Source organism: Ischnura elegans, chromosome 4 (assembly GCF_921293095.1).
Source record: "Ischnura elegans chromosome 4, ioIscEleg1.1, whole genome shotgun sequence".
Classification (NCBI taxonomy): domain Eukaryota; kingdom Metazoa; phylum Arthropoda; class Insecta; order Odonata; family Coenagrionidae; genus Ischnura; species Ischnura elegans.
This window is the reverse complement of record NC_060249.1, coordinates 86,842,184-86,858,879: the sequence shown is the minus strand read 5'-3', so window position 1 is coordinate 86,858,879 and position 16,696 is coordinate 86,842,184.

Here is a 16,696-nt window from a genome sequence, read left to right as displayed (position 1 = left end):
AGGATCTTAACAGGCAGCGAACAGTGGATGCCATTGTTACCTTAGGGGGATGGGAGAAAACTCATCTGGTAGGTGGGGGGTCGAACCTACCCCTCCTCCCCAAGCCATTCAACCTTCACCCTCCCCAAGCACTCCAACATTCTCTCCGCATTTCTCCCACCACCCCCCATCCTCTAACCCCTCTCCCCTCAAGGCTCTATCTCCCTCAGTCATCTCCTCTTTGTCTATTTCTTCGGCTCAACTCATCTCTTTCTACTGCCATATTTTTTTTCGCTCGCAATCTTTTAGATTCGTAACGTTTTTTTTATATTTTTTTATTTTTATACATTTTCGCCAGAGTTCTTTCTTTTCACCAAGAGCATCCCTTTTCTGTCGTCACGGAATTTTTCATTTTTCTTTTTTTTTCTTTTCGTCGAGCACATTTGATTTTTCTCTCCAACATCCTTTTTAAAATACCCACGCATTTTTCTTCTTCCCTACCTTCTCACCCTCTTTTCAGAATCTCTTTTCACGACCGTAGGTTTCTCATTTTCCATAGGTTTATATATTCTATCCATCCTCCCGCCTTCTCCAAACCCCTTGACTTGTCCACTTTGGACTCTTATATAATGACTCCATCCACCTGGTATGTTTCTTCCCATGCATTATAAATGTTTTAATATTATGCGAGGCCTTTATTTCTCCCAACACTCATCTCCCTCAACAGCCAGATCTACGGATTGTATCTTTGCTAAACAAATCCGCATTTACCTTTCGGAAATGTACGCGAAAAAAATTTATAATTTCCGACTCCCATTGAAGTCATCTTTAAATAGGCCGGATAATTTTACATTTCGTCTGAATGCCGGAATAACTCTAAACTGGCGATGCTCAAGTTAAAATTTTGTTTTTATTGAATTATTATTCACCATATCTTAGTATTAATCTGAATAAAATGCGATTCAATTCATAGAATAAAAGGCAATTGGTATTCTATTGAAATACAGAATAGTGGACTAAATACAGAACTTAAGTTTCGAATCATATATTTGTGCCTTTGAGTATGCCTCTTATGGCAGTTAAAACTTATCTTTAGGAATTAAAATATTTATATTTTTAAGATGATTAATGATAATTCTTATTTACTATACTAACACTGCTACTATAACACGGTTTTAAGAAAGAAAGCCGTACTATTACATCAACATAGAATTACAATTGTAAGAAAAACCGCTTAACGAGTGGTCCCTTCCGTTCTCCAAATACTCCAACGTAGTCCGTGATACCCATTTCTAATGCTCATTATACTATCATTCCGCCATTTATTACCATACAAATATAATTATTATTTAATAGGCGCTTTAAACATTCTTTGAGTGAACTTTGTACAGAATTGACTGATGTCCAACAGTTGTGGTAAACCAAATAAGTGTTATTTGTCGTAATCACAAGCTAGAATGTTCTTGTTTCTGCTTGAGTGAGATTTTTTAACTTGGGGATTTTGAAAAATTTTGGTTTTGGACGCCGGAGATTTGGATTTTTCTTAAAATAAAAATAATTATCATGCAAACACCTCCGCATTTTCCAGTGTGAGGAAACAAAAATATCTTACTCGGAATGAGTTTCCGCAGGTTCTCAGAATATTCATCGAAAGTTTAATCCATTCAATTACTTTGATGGGATTGCACGGATTAAACTAAAAAAGGAATGAAGAAGCAATAAGACAGGTGGAGTACTGATTTAATTCGATATGTAAAATTGTCAAGATCTTTATCACCCAAATATGAGCACAAATATAATAAATAGCTAATAACTGTCTCATCTTATATCCAAATCTACTCGAGTTCCACCAAATAAGTAAATAAATAAAATTTCATGCAAGCGAGTATGTATATATTCTGAGAAAATACCAGTTTGTATATCGCCAACCAGTGGTCTTCATGAAATATAGACAAAATGGTAACTATGCACATTGATGAATCTACATGTAGTTAAATGAAATTTATTATCACCAGCAGAATGTTCAAAACGCTTCTATGTTTACCAGCAAAAATGTGTATACGCACTCAATATACTTATTTTATAAATATTCCAATGAAAAGGCCTAAGTGCTGGTTTTGGTGTTTAATATTAGCATAAATATATAAATGGACATTATACTTTTGCAGTAATGCCAATTAAAATTTTTAAGCACAGACGTATTTTATCACCAATTTTCCTTCAGCACCCCACATTCACGAAGGAAATTACCACTGGTCTATAAACACAGCACATTTTCTTTTTCCTTGAGCCACAATCAGAAGTTGAACGTCCTTCCCATTATACCTCTGTCTTTTATCTAAGAACCATCCATCGTCCACCCTTAGCTCCAAATTACTTTCCTTCTTTTTGTCCACTTCAGGACTACCTTCCCCGTTAGATAATCCGCCTCGCCTAGAGATCGCCCTTATTCTCAACCGAGAGTGAATAAACTCAATGATAATTCCAAACGCGATTTGTGTTCCACGCGAAAAATGGTATAAATTTTCGTTATAAATTTAATTTTTGCTCTTCTCATTTTTTATTGTTAATCCAATAACCTATGAACACTTTAGATTGATGCATGAGATAATAGGGTGAAGCAAAGACCTTTGAACACCAAATGCATAATTTCAGAGCTCTCATTATTAGTTTGAAGTAAATGGCACGTTACAATGCTTTCATTTATGGTAAAACATCAATTGAGAGCAACTAGTCGGATCAATATTTGATAGATACCATTTTGTGAACGCATGTTGATAGTTATTTTTTCTTTGAACCTCATCGCTATTTTAACATAAATACTAGGTCTGAACAGCACTAAAAATTTTTTTCTGCTTTAATGCATCTTATTTCTATCCTAACAGTGTTCTAATCTAACAAATTCTACCGATGCATGAGGCAAAAGTATCTCCAATGAGTCAACTACAATAGATATGTTACTTATTTGAGTAACTTCCTTAAAAAATTTCAAGGCTACGTCCACTTAAAAACGTAATCGGCTAATTTAATCAATTATGTTTGAAGCACTGGCCAAAAACATTATCGCACACATATTTTTTTCCATATTTCAATTATTATGAAAATGAAAATAAAAACTTAGTTTAGGAAAAATACCTCCGCGTCTTTTACTAAGAAAACTCTTTCAATTACGTTATTTCCAAAATGTTTCAAGCATGTTTGGCAGTGAGTTCATCAATTAAAAACTCATGTACCAATGGGTAGATATTCAAAGAAATCTTAACCATCGGAATGGAATGGTTTCAGCAAGTCATTTGAATAATGGAGGGGACCTACTTCCGGCCGACTGAACACGTCAGCTTGGATTTTTAGCCCTAGCTACCGTCTTCGACTAAGCAATTCCTAGTGGGACCAGGGCCTCTTACGTTTCCCCTCGACTGCTTGAGCAGGGAAGCGAGACAACTAAGTCGGGGCAAGGGGGGAGAGAAAGGTGGGGCCTTACAACATACGAAAAAAAAGAGTGAAGGGAGCAAGCCGCAGTCAAGGCCTCTCGAGAATAAAATGGCGACTAATACGATGACATCGAAGGGAAAGTTAATCCGACAATAGAAAGGTGAAGGGCTCATTAAAAAAAGGGTGAGTTTTCCTCCCACCCTACCCAACAAAGAATGGTCCAACTCCCCTATTCTTCCACTCTTTCTGTGCTTAGCAAGTCACCGGAGGGTCGACTACAGAAACTTAATACCTTCGGCGTGGAAAATTACTACTTCACGGACGGTTGGAGCGGCTGAACGTTCGGAAATATCCGAGTGCTTGCGAAGAAGTCACGAAAGAACGAATTTAAACGTTCGTCATTAATGCCTCAAGAAAAATAATAATGACAAAAGAGAAAAAATCGGTATATAAATTTAGGCCTCTTATCACCCACGGTGTTTTGACATATTTAACATGAAACTGCTTTTGAAAAGCAATTACACTTGAGTACAGCACACCCACGAGACTTTATTTCAAGAAAAATATGTTACGAACATGAATTGAACTATAGATTGAGGTTGGCTTAAAGCTGTGAACAAAGATGGACTCAATTAGATGGACTAATGCTATGTAAACACAATTTGTAGAATTTAAAACGTTACAAGGTTATAATCTATTTACTAATTGCTGGCTCAGCAATTTGTAAATAGATTATATTTTTAAGCATGAAAAAAATGGAATATACATTCATGAAGTGTTGTACCAAAAATATTTACTAAAAATACAAGTGGGCATTTTTATCAAGAGGACATTTAGCGCAATAAGGAGCGACAATCATAGACATATATTTTACTGCATTATAAAACGATGAAATTCTTTGAAAATAATTTATCCGCATGTAAAAAGTATCGGATTATTTCCTCCGTGGACTATGAGACTGTTTGGAGGGATACTGGTGCTGAAGTAAAGGAATTTGACTCCCTAAAGCTCTAAAGTACTTGACGCCAGCCACCTTCGAAAGACCTACTCATAATTAAGGAAAAATATGACGAAGTTAAGAATAAAATGATGGGTTTGGGGAAGGAAGAAGAGAAAATTAAGATACACAGAGATAGTAGCACAATATTCAAAACCCAAATGGACAAAGAAGAGTGAAACGTAGTCATAATTTCAGAATTGAATATAGCAAACGATATTTTTTCAAGTCGAATAAAATCATCAGTTTTGTTTCATAGACGAACATAATCGTTTACTAGAAATATACCTGACTTAATTATCATAATAATGTAAGCTTATATAACACTACATTTTTAAAAGAAAATTACAGGCATCGGCGTTAATTAAAAACGCCGAATAGCACTAAAAATTGACACGATTTTTGTCTGTCAAAATTTTCGGCCAGAAGTGCACTTAGATGAATTAACATAATATTTGAACTAACGGATAATGGGAAACAAAGAATGAGAGAAAAAAAATATTCTTTCGAACTTCAATTGGATACACTTTGAATACGCATCACTTGAAGTGCCCACTGCGATACAAATAAGTTCATGCAACACTTCCATACGCCAAAAATTACTTGCGATGTTTACATTCATGCAAATATAGTCAATTTTTTCCACAGATTCAGGGCAGTATAGAAGTCACCTCGCTTTCCGTATCACGAGAAAATTCCCTTCTATTCAGACAACACCAAGACGTATTTTCGCTCATGTATCCATGGAGAGGAGGCAAAGAAAAGCGAGAGTAAACAGGAAGAATTCCATTACAGGCATAAGTCGGCATAAATACATACGTAACAAATGAAAAACTCGGGACAAATATTACCAGCTCAATAAATTACTGCCATGGGAGGAGGGGGGGGGGGGGGAGAGAAAGAAAGCTGCCATCCCGGGCGTTTCTGCATGGTTAGGAAAAGAAGGGAATTGAAATTGGCCTCGGCAGTTCCTTGCCCCCTTTTATTTATTATCCGGCTCTTCCCATCCAGTTCCACTCCCTCGCCTTATTCATACCTCTTCCTCCTTCATTCCTTCCTGCATATATAGCCCTTCCCACTAGCTAGGGGGTGCGGTTCGGCAAATAAACGTTTTTTGAATCAAGAACTCCAACGGGGCGGGAGTATCATCCGCCTTCCTTTACCGTCCTCTTTTGCATAAAGATACGGCACTCCGATGTTAATGTGGCCGCATTATATTTCTTTCTTTTGGGGGGTTTCATTTTATCCCACTGACGACACTGCCCGAAAAACCTTAATAGGTTGCAAATTTCCGCAAGTGAAATCCTTCACCTCACCCTTTTACTCTTAACAGCCGCCTCAGTGCTTATGGAAATATTTGAGTGTACACGTGCATGATTATCACTCCTGCTCGACTTTGCAGCGACAATTCATCGCTGAGCACCGCTACGTAGTCATCGAATTCAGTGCGTAGAATAATCGTCGAATATAAATACAGTAGACTAAGTCAATAGTACCGTAGTCTAACGCGAGTTTATGCCTACAGTAGACTGAGAGCTACATGATTAGAATGTATCACAACACTTAATTCAAGAAAACTACATGCATCGGCGTAAATTAAAAACGCCCAATAGCACTGAATATTAACCCTTTGCGGACCAACGTCGAGGCTGGCTCAACAAGTCTAGTGCTACGAGCACTAGGCTTTTCATAGCATCAGGTCTAACTTCGAGTTGACGGCAAATCAGGTAATCTCTTGAAACATTGCCCTCGTATAAATCGCTTCGCCTTGATGTGGAGCTCTACTCGAAGTAAGGCCTGATGCCACGACAAACCTAGTGCTTTTAGCACTAAACTTGTCGAGCCAGGTTCGACGTTGGACAGCAAAGGGTTAACACGATTGGTATTTGTCAAAATTTTAGCCCTGAAGTGCACTCACATGGAATCTCACATTTTTTGAACCAGCGGATTTAAGAAACGGAGACTAAATTAAAAATAACATTTAACTTATCTTTAAAACCCTTATCTATATTTATGATTTCTCCTGAACTTGGCAAACGCGAGTTTATGTCTACAACAGGCTGCAACCAAAACCAAACACTGCTTATTCCTACCAAAATAATAGTTTCCATCTTTTACTTTACTCTTTTACTTTAAACACCAAAATTAGAGGTAATTCATGTCTGAATCTTAGACAATGAAAATTACAGCAGTGGTAGTTATAGTAAAGAGTTCTCGGGATCGCCACCGGGTCAGGAACTCCATATCTGCCAACGTTTCGATGACCGAGTCAGACATCGAAACGTTGGCAGATATGGAGTTCCTGACCCGGTGGCGATCCCGAGAACTCTTTACCAAGTCCATTCGCCGGGAAAGCACGAAATCTTTCTTCAGTGGTAGTTATTATAACGTGTGCCATTGCAACCCGCATTTAAACAGTGAAAAGTCTGAAATTTTGGCCAGAATTGCACGTTGTATGTAATAACATTATTTTTTTGAAGCAACAGAAATCCTGTGGAGACTGTTTATTTTCATAATTTTTATGGAGATACCTATAATTAATTTTTTTCAGCATTTTCAGACGATGAAAATCTATTATTATGATCTATGTTTTATTAATCATTGCAATAATTGTGTACATCTGAATTTCAGAAGTAATTTCCATAAATTAGTGCATCAAGAGCCAATTAGTTTTATCGACTTTTTAAAAGTTACCAATATAGGCGATAATAAGTGTAAAAGTATTCTTTGTGTAAAACCAGCTTTAGTTTCTACTTGAAAACATATATGTCCCTTTATATCTCTAGGATTGTTTAGAAATCACATTTCAGCCTAACCCTTAACCAGTGACGTGCAATTCTTGTTACACTACCAGTGACGTGCGGTCTGGGAGACCGCAATAAATCAAAAATTCATAAAATATTGCTGCGCCATTTTTATGGTTTTGTTTAATTTTTCTTTGAATGCTTAAATATTTTAACACTTATATTAAAATTTTTACACTCCCAACACGAACCAATTTGTCATAAAAAATTGTGATTTGAAGCAGGATAAAAAACTGATGCCAAAAATACTTGAGTTATAATTATTATATTTAGGTAGTAATATTTCGCCAGATTCAAATTAGACCTTAAATGTTGAAGTTGGAAGGCTAAGTAGTAAGTAGCCATGAAATTTATCCCACTTATTCCTTTTCTTGATGCATTCTTGGTAAGTGACGTGCGGTCTCACAGACCGCTAATCGAGTTCAATTGCAAATTTACAGAAATTAATAAAAGGAACGTTAAATTTTAAGAGTGGGATGTCCTTGTTATGCAAAAATATGAAGCTAACGAGAATTAAAGATATTTTGAAATCTTAATTTTGAAAATATTCATAATTTTAGAAACGCAGCGGTCTCTCAGACCGCACGTCACCGGTTAAGGGCTAATCATCACTATATAAATTCAACTTATGAATGCGTGAATGGAGTGAGTGGAGTCACCAAGTAGCAGATGGGAAGTAGTGGTATTCCAAATAAATAGAAAGGGGTCATCATGGGTTTGGATAGGAATGTTAGGTTAGGTTGGAAGAATCTTCCATAAATAATCCAATATGGTTTTCACTTATGTATATTCGAGCCCAAGCGACACTTGGTAGTCAAGCAGCACTCATTTTGAGGAAATATAGCTAATATGTATTTCACTGTATTACGTTTTAGCATTTTATTTGGGATATTGTATTATAATATTTTATTCACGAATTAATAACACAATACCGCCGTCTGGCTCTGTTACAAGTTGAAATAGATTGGTAGGTAATGAATGATATAGGAAGTGAAATAATATTTTAATAATCTATCAAAAGTTATTACTTGATAGCAAAGAGAAAATAAGTATATGATGGCAAATATAATACTAAATTACTGTAGATGATACCTTCTAGTCTATATGTTCTTTCAGTAAGAAGAGATTTCCATTGCGGCGATAGAGAATTCCTACGAAGTTTTACAGCGGTTTAAATATTCTCTACTTGTTTAAATACAATAATCAGTTCTCTTTCCCTTATAAATGTTATTTTGGTTGATTCAAAAAGGCATTAAATAAAAATTATTTCCACATTCCAAAATATACATCATCTACCCCAAATTTACCATACTAATTTCAACAACATTTTTTAATTTTTATGATTATTTACATAGCATTCATTCACATTTGCGTTAGTGATTCTCTTTTTAACTTGCATTATTTTCCGTGAATTTTGACTGGAGCTCGAATCGATCTGAAAACACTGATTACTCATGACATGACCGTAACAGCAAAACGAACAAAAGTTACGAAAAAGCCATGACCTACACCAACGTCACATAGATAGTATTTTTTACTTTTGCAAGGAAGTTATTGACCGACATGGATTGGGCAAATGGAATATTTCGCTTTAAAAAAAGCAGAGATGAAATCGCATTACGTCAACACGCTAAATCTGTCCCGAAAGAGCAGTTTTTCACCACGCTACACTCGGGCGGCAAAATGATTTAGGTTAGATATCCACGAAAGAAAAACATATTAAATCTCCAGCGGACAGTGACCGAACGTCGAATCGATATAGATTTTCACCGTGTACTTTTATCATGAAAACACCGTAGCTCTTTATTATTCAATAAGCAAACAACTCATGAATTTCAAATGAGCATTAATGTGCGCTCGAATTGCATGAAAGCATAAACCATAGCAATAGGAAGTACTTGTGTACATAACAAAGGTAATAATGCATTACATTATCAATCCTTTTTCGTTAGTTTTTTCGCATGCACGCTGGTTTTTCGATCAATCTTCAGAAAAAAAGCTAATAGTGTGCAAATTTTCCGCTTCTTTTTAATATTCCATATCCAATAATTAACAAGTAAAATATTTCTTACCAAGAAATGAATATGATGAAAAAAATATTTTTCATGTAGGAGATAATCTGCGGAGTTGCCATGTATTTTCCAATGAAATGGCGAGGGATGAAATGTTACTTTTTCGTAACTTGCATAAATTATTAAATTCTTTCAATACTCACTAAATACACACGTTAAAATATTGATCAATACTCAGTGAATTTGCACTTTGGATGCAAAAAGTACAACGTAGGCATTATGAAGCTGATAATATTCAATACGAGCCTCATTAAAAGAGTTTCATTCATAAAGCTTATCGTATTAAAATATTTCATTCCGAACTTGTTTTTCACTGTAATCCAAATTTCTAAAATTTAAATTGTTACGTGTTAGTATTTTACAAATAATTGCATGATAAGAAATATTTAAGGCTAAGAATTGTTTAGTTGATTTAATTTTTGGACATGGAAATCCATTTTATTCACCATTGAGTCGAAGTACAAAAAATAATTGATCTGAACTAGGAATAAACAAAACATATCACTAAAAATAATAAAACATTGAAACGTAGCAATCATTTCAAATTCAATATATTTCCATCTATTTTCCTAATATTCCAAACAGTAATATGTCATTCAAACCAGTATTGCACTTCAAAATATGTGATTGCTGAGTTAAATACATGTTTTGCAGAGTATATTATGTTTCTGAATAGAATAAGTAAATGAAATAAATTAAGAAGTTGTGAATCAAGGACAAAAACTAAAGTTATTCCAGTCGTAATAGCAATAGCGATCTCATAACGCAATATCCAATGTAATGAATGGCTAAATTACAGAAAAAGGTAAATGAAATGAAAAAGAAGATAGCGCAAAAAAATATAAAAAAGCTCACATTATTCGCATGGCGATACAATTATTACTACATGGCGATATAATTTAATTAAAAATTCATGGAATGCAGCCGTAGAAAACGAATTGAGAAATCTAAAAATCTTTTTTATTAGTCGGGATACTTGACATGAGTAATTTTTGGATTTAAAACATCTATTACGCACTCAACGTGTGATTTTTAATGGATTTTTTCTCTTAAAGCTAAAGTTTTCGGGATGAGAGACAGTTTAGTTGTCCATTATTTTCATTATGTTCGTCAATAAAAATGATGATAATATTTATAAGAATGCCTTAGCAGTGCTCTCTATGGCATGTGTATTTTGCACAAACTAAATATAACATCGAGCCAGTCACTCACGAGTAAGTAATCTAAGAGTTCATGTTTCAGTTTGTATCTAGACAACTTCATTTCCATTGGGAAGGCCATTGCAAACCCTCATTTTTTTCCCGGCCATTACAACATTCAATGTAACACAAGTCACAAAGATATCCACACCAAATGAGTTTTTTCAGAGTTTTTTTTTTCAAAAGTATTTTTTACGGTAGCGTTGATATTTTTTTATTTTTAGATGCATTCCGCACATCACCTAGCGTTTTTCACGTCGAACTTTTTTTCCAAATTTTGAAAGATTACATTTTAACTCTTACTTTAAACTAAAAAAAACTTTGCTCCAAACTTTACAATACGCTCATACATCATGACTTAGGCCTTTCTTGTCAAAGGCCACCCCCTAACCCTCCTAGATTCCAATTCCCCCAAAACGTCTCCATTTCCATTATTCTCCTTCAGCTTGACACTTTCACCCATTCATCCACATTATCGTAATTGCCTGCAGATTCTCCCGCTTAAGCCCCATACACTTCCATGGGGAAACCATTACCTCAATGCCACAGTACTGACAATCAAGGAAGACTACGGATATAGATGAGATTATCAACGCCAGTAACGATAGGCGAGGAATTCTCTTCAGAGTCGACTTATTCATTTGAAATATTATCCCATTATTTATGAACCTGATAAGAAAAATATAATCATTACTACTTAGAAAATTGATAGGGTAAAAAATTCCATCCAATCACAATAGATAATTCTGATCGTATTAACTATAGCAAGTATCCAAACTGCATGATATCTAAAAAAAATGCAGGAGTAACAAGGATTTCTCAGAAACCATTTGAGAAAAACTGCTCAAATTTTATATTTGAAAAAATACGATAGTTTACTTTCGAATATGATATAACGTAAATTAAATAACTACCACTATCAGATTGAAAAAGAAGAACTTTGTGCTTTCACATTAATCATTAATGTGAAAGCACAAAGTTCTTCTTTCTTAATTTAATTATGAATCGCTTTCACCAAGTTACGCCTCAAACAATCAATTTTACCACTATCAGTGAAAATACGTACCTACGTGATGTCATTGAAAAGACAGTTTCGATCTAAATCGACGCACCAGGCAAATTCCTTTGGTCCATAAATTTTATAATAAGTTGTTTTTTCCTGGTGCATATGACTCTGCTTTTCACATTTATATCTTTGTAAAATTGAAATATGACTGGAATTTCCTCTGTCAGCAAGCAAAAATGAATTTTTTTACTCCCTTGCTCTAACCCTAGCAAAAAAAAATATTTTAAAACTACAAATAATACTTGAAAATAAATAATCACTTAAATGTGTAAAAAGAAGCACTCTTCTTCAAGCAAACAACGGAAGAAAAAACATTTTTTATTTCACTTGAAAATCTAACATTTCCTGATAAAATGGTGCAAAATGCTCAGTTTGTTTATTTTGTGATGAGTAGAGCCAGTATTCTTGAAATATGTCGATGTTCTAATGTCTGTGTCACGTGTAAGGGAAAACAAAACTTGCTGCGAAACTAAAACCATCCCTCATCTTCCAGGAATTTGAATCTTGCTCCAAAATCGATTCCTCCAATCAACTCGACTTTAAAACTGACTTATTGTCACAGTACCTTTTCGCAAAAAAAAGCTATTCGCACCTTGAAAAGAAGAAGAAAAATCTATTCAAAATGAGACGAAAAATAAACGTCTTCCCCGAGTCGCAATTCATTCAGAAGAAATTTCCATGTCTGTCTTCCCCGAAAAGTTAACTCTCCGCTCTGCTGCACTACGTCCACGAACATTATGCACCAAAACCTCCAGATCTCGATCCTTCCCTCTCCCCGCAGCACACAAGTGTTTGCCAAACTCGGAATGAGGACGAAAGGAGCGGGAGGAACGATCGCAAGATTAACAGTAAGTCCCCCATAATCCTCGCGCCGGACCTCTACGCAAACCGAATATCAAATCGTCAAGCCATCCTCGTGACCTACCCAGATTTCATTAACTTCCTCGGGATCCTTGGCGGAAAAAGCCCATTCCCCACCCGCCCGGAAGCAATTCCCAAGCTCGCGTCCCCTGCGGTGGTTTATGATATTGTACTATTGCGGTTGAGCGAGCATTTGAATCTCATCTGGCGAAAACTAATGAATTTTCTCGTTATTCTTCATCCCAATTGCACCAACAACTAAACGATGTTGATAGGTTGCGTGTTGCATTTACTCTCAGAGTATTCATGTAAAGGTTTCCATGCTTCCTCGAGATTAGATACTTGTTCTCATCACATTTCAAAAATAGAATAACGAGCAGAGTACTTTTGGTACATTATTGACATATTTTTCTCTATACCGAGGATCAAGTGACTCAGAGTTGACTAGTCAGGAACAGCTATCCCTAGCGCGGGAGTGGTTGCAAAGATAGATGAAGAAGAAGGAATATATTTTCCCCATTACCTAGTTTTCCTGAGATAAAAAAAAATGCTAACCTAGCGCTCCAAGGCATGCGTTAGCGGAATAATACAATATTAGCAAGCCAATCATTTACGCAAACAATACCTCATGCTAGCACACGCTCGCATAGCTACCCCTGATCGGTGTACAACAATCAGTTCTATTTTTTTAATTCCTCCAGCGCTTACTTCAGGCACACACGGAATATATCACGCAATTATTTGAAGAAACTAATATAGTTTTAATGGTACATGTTGTACCCTCATAATGATTTCACCATTAAGTTGGCACTGAAATTTAACTTATTTTAGGAAGTCCGAAATTGTAGCTCCTAGGGTTTGAATTTTCTCTTCAACTAACTGACATATACGGGCAGAAAATCTAGCAGAAAACCTACGCAGAAAAATAGAAACACCATTCACACGGTATCCTCACTTACGATAACAATTTTGGCTTTGGCATTGAATACCTCCCGGCCCCCACGTAACTAGATATAAAAACACCTCTACAGATTGCCTATAACCATGAATAAGTGACGGCAAACTCATCTAAAATGGATGTTCCGAATAAGAACAATAATTCTTTGTAAATTGTTTCCAAACTGAATTTTAGCTTTTATATGCATTTTATGATACCAGTTCCGGACTATGTTGTGTTAAAGAGGTAAGTTGCTTAACCTTTAATGAAAGTACCTGAATGACGCATCGGTATAAGAGGATAATGACGAACAAGTACGATAATTGCTCGTAGATTTTTCAAGCTGATTATTCAACTTTAATATGCATTTAATAAGACCAGCTTTTTAAATTTAGGGTGCTCAATTAGATATACTCTGCAGCAAGGAGTATATAATGCTCAAGTAATGATATTAAGCACCTGCCCATTTATTTAGCAGAATAAAATAAAATTTCGCATAAAATAAAAATATTTAACCGATCACGAAGGACAAATATAAAAAGAGGTTTCCTACTTGCTTAGGGCCATACTTGACTAATCATATAGATTTATCAACAAAGATTTCAAAAATTTTAAAGGCGTCTTATAAGTGTCTTATCTAACGCTTCAGATTTTTCTATTACCACCGGGAAAATTATTGGCCACCATAACCCATTTTGATAGAAATATTAGGTACTGGAAATACTCTCATTCATAGCATTGAAAGGAACCTCCATTGTGGCTTGGAGAAATTGAAAATCTATAAAGAAAATGTACTGACCTCCTGAAACAGCACGTCGATGGTCCGCCAATTTCCGAAGGTCAATTTTTTAAAATATCATATAGATTTGTTAAACCGGAATTAGATAAATATATAACAAAAGAGCCTAATTCCTTTCGTAATGAGCACCAAAGACGGGTGAATCTTTGCTACGAGTACTGAAAAAGTCATAACACTTACCGTGCTGACCTTAGTACTGTAGATCTGAACCCCAGTGCTGGTCATTTTCAAAACTTTTGTGTTATTTTTTAACCTCCGACCTTTGATGCAAGAAACAGGTTTGGTATCGTTTTAAAGAGTGTATTTTTATTTTGTTTTATTTCTTTTCGTTTATTTTGAAGTCAGTACCACTTTGTTAGAGAAATTGCAAACTACGATTATCTAAAAATGGCGTAAAATTATGCCCGTAGCAAAAGGATTTCACGTGACGTAATAATACGTACTAATACAGTTAAAATATTTTTTTCTAATTCAACCAATATCAATCTTCTTAGCTTTCTTTATGTAATGCAATAGGTGCAATATTAGCGAAAATCGAAAGATTTATGTGGCGCAATATTACGACCATGGCGCGCAAAAGATAATTATAAAAATAAACTTTTTCTGACACAACCAATATCAAACTTCTACACTTTCCTCATATAATGCAATAAGAGCAATATAATTGGTAAAAATTGAAGAATTAACGTGACGTAATATATTACGCTCATAAAACGCAAAACGATTACATAAAAAAATTAAATTTTTCCGACGCAACCAATATTAACTTTCTTTACTTTCATCATATAATGCAATGGGGGCAACTTGAGTGACGCTGACAAATGGCCACGGGTGAAGATCGCACCTCCTTAAAATGGCACACCCCGGAACCAATCCTAACGCGAAATGCATTTCAAATCAGATTTTGGCGCGCGACCCTTTTTCGCAAAGAGAACCCCTTCAATCCGATCCGACGTCATTCGCCAAAGCGTGCACGGCAATAAATTAACTTCACAAATAACGTAGCCATGTGAACATCAATCCATCTCCACTCTTTCCCAACCTTGATGCCTCTCCTCCTCTCACCCCTGTTTATGCCCGAGACTGATTTCTTCCCAACCCCCTAAACCGTGCCAACCCTACGACGTCGTCTCCCGAGAAGAAGACCTTAACACGCGGAGATCTTAATATATTCAGCTCACCCGGCTTCCCTTGGAGGCAACGGCCTACAACTCAATTCTTCCCCCATTACGTCCCGCCACTTGCTTTCTCCTAATCTTTCACCACCATCCATTCCCCTTTCTTCATCTATCTTCTTCTCCATTCTCTCCCTTATCACTACTACCCCTCTATTGCGTCTCCCGTCGCACCGCTGCTGGGCTTCGTAGCCTCCCTCATCCCCGCTTCCTGTCAACCCAACTTTGGGCGAGTCGGAAGCGATCAGTCATTGTTACTAGAGCTACCAAAGAGTACTCGGATAGCCGAATGATTACTAGTTGATTACTAATGATTACTCTCTTGAATAAATCGTATAATAAACGTAATCGTAAAGATATAACGTATCCGAACGATTTCTTAGTGATATTATGATGAAATTAAAAAACTTTATAAATGCGATGGTGGGTGGCGTAACGTGGTGGAACTCATTCATGATGTACAAAGGGTAAGAAAAAATCTTAACTTTGCTGAAAGATGATGATAAGCCGTATCGAAATCGGTCGCAAATATCTATTTTATGGAACAGCAAAGTCTTTTTTCTTACCCTTTGTGTATAAATAAACTTTGTTTTGATGAATTTCTCGGGTTCTCAGCCAGGTTGATTCTATCGTGTGTCAACCAGCTGTGGTATCTTGAGCATCGTGCTTGTCGTAATCTGTATAGAGTGGAGTGCTAAAATGAGGGCTGCAATTGAAAATCCCGCCAGTTGTCAAGTGCTATATTTTATTCACTTAATAAACGATTTTAATTTTTCCAGGTGAAAACTATTGATGGATGGTTCTCAGCCAGGTTATTTCTTTCATATAAGCTGACGTTTCGAGAGACGACTTGTCTCCCATCTTCAAGGCCGTGTTACTCTTTCAAAGTCCAATATCACACTGCTTGAATTAATTAAATTTATTTCAATTGGATTTTCAAAGAGAAACACGGCCTTGAAGATGGGAGACAAGTCGTCTCTCGAAATGTCGGCTTATACGACAGAATTAACCTGGTTGAAAACCCGAGAAGAATTCATCAATAGTATTCACCAGGAGAAATAAAAAAACTTTGTTTTCTTTGCACCAATTGTTTTTACTATGGCTAGTTTCGACGCAGCGTCCATAGCTGTTATAGCAGAAATAGAGAAGGATTTGAAAAATATTTTGGTTAATATGGGTGGGGTAATGAGTAAATATCAACTGAAAATAAGCACGAAGAAAACCAAGATATCAGTATGCAGCATAAGAGAAGAAGTGAAGAATAACATTAAAATAGGGAAGCAAACACTGATAGAGGTGGATGAATTCAGTTATTTGGGAAGCAAGATAATTAGTGACGGAAGAAGTAAGAAAGAAATTATCAGCAGAATAGCTC